This window comes from Myotis davidii, unplaced genomic scaffold (assembly GCF_000327345.1).
Source record: "Myotis davidii unplaced genomic scaffold, ASM32734v1 scaffold3770, whole genome shotgun sequence".
Classification (NCBI taxonomy): domain Eukaryota; kingdom Metazoa; phylum Chordata; class Mammalia; order Chiroptera; family Vespertilionidae; genus Myotis; species Myotis davidii.
In genome coordinates this window covers 13,983-15,518 of record NW_006281725.1, presented here as the reverse complement: position 1 = coordinate 15,518, position 1,536 = coordinate 13,983, and positions in this window count along the sequence as shown.

The window sequence follows — 1,536 nt, the reverse complement described above, 5'->3', positions numbered from 1 at the left end:
AACAGGAAGAAGCCACTGCTAGCCACACCCAGGATTTCTCTGGACTAACCAATAATAATCAAGGGAAGTACACGCCATCACTATGACCACATCCTGTACCGTCTCGCGCCTGGCCAATCGGCGGGGCCCACGGTCCCCTCTCCTGCCCTCACTCCACCCCCCTATAAAACCCCCGGTCCCATCAGGCCTCTCTTTCTTGGCCACTGGACTTTCCGTTGTGTCGGTGGGTCTGGTGAACGGGGAGCGCAAACCGCTTGCATTAAAAAGGACTCTTTGCTTTTGCATCGGACTGACTGGTTCCCTGGGGGCCTTGGGAACTTTGAAATCTGGGCACAGCAGTTAATAAAATTCATGTAGGGATCTTCACAGAACCAGGAATTCTCTCTTTCATGCAGGGGTCCAGCCCCAGTAGTCCAAGGGTTCCCAAAGGTGTGGACTGAGTTGGTGAAGACTATCCACCCTCTTCCTACGATGGAGTCCGATCCTTCCCGAGAGCGGGGCTTACCTAAGGGAATGGGGGGCTTACCTAGCAGAATCCTGTTCAGCCTGTTCAGGCGCCATATGCAGGGGTCCAGCCCCGGCTGTCCAGGGGTTCCCAAAGGTGTGGACGGAGTCAGCGAAGAATGATTTACACGGAGAACACCGTGGATCTTCCCGGTGCCTGGCTGAGGCCACAGAGAAAGATACAGAGGCAAACTGAGCCTTTATTTTACAGTCAGAGGTAAACAAGGTAGTGGTTACCATAATTACACTGTTCTTGTGAGTTTCACTTGTTTTGACCATAGCTACACTGTTCTTGTGAGTTTCACTTGTTTTTGTTCTTGTTCTTGCTGCACTTCCCTCAGCCCATTAGCTTCCCAGATAAGATCTAGGGAGCATTATAAGGTCAAGCCTAATTATGCTAAGAGGACTGTGCCCTTTAAGCTAGGACTTGTTTGTGACTTTGCCAACAGGTGAGTCTGAGGCTTAACCCTATAGCTGTTCCCCACACTTTCAGGCCTACATATTCAGTATTTCTAAGGAGGAGGCCTGTTATTCTGTGTTTTGTTTTGTGTTGTTTTTTAATACTCACCAGAGGATATTTTTTCACTGCTTTTAAGAGAAAGTGGACCGGAGGGAGAGGGCGAGGAAGAGGGAAAAGGAGAAGGAAAGGGAGAGGGAGAGGGAGAAGAAGAGAGAGAGGGCCTGCTTGGGGCCGAGGGCAGGCCCTCACCAGCAGTTGTGAGCTGCAGAGGAAACATCTTTTCTGACCACTCATTGGCTAAGCTCCCAGTACGCTACTCGCAGTGTTCTTGGTAACTTGCCTAATAAGAATCCAAGAAGGTGATCTAGGGTTTTTCTACCTCATTCCTGGAGGAAAAAATGAAGGTCCGCTGCTGGAGGGGCTAAGAAATGTCATACCCTGCCCTACCCAGTTTGGCTCAGTGGATAGAGCTTCAGCCTGCCGACTGCAGGGTCCAGGTTTGATTCTGATCAAGGGTATGTACCTAGGTTGCAGGCTCCTCCCTGACCTGGGCCCAGGTCAGGGCTCATTCC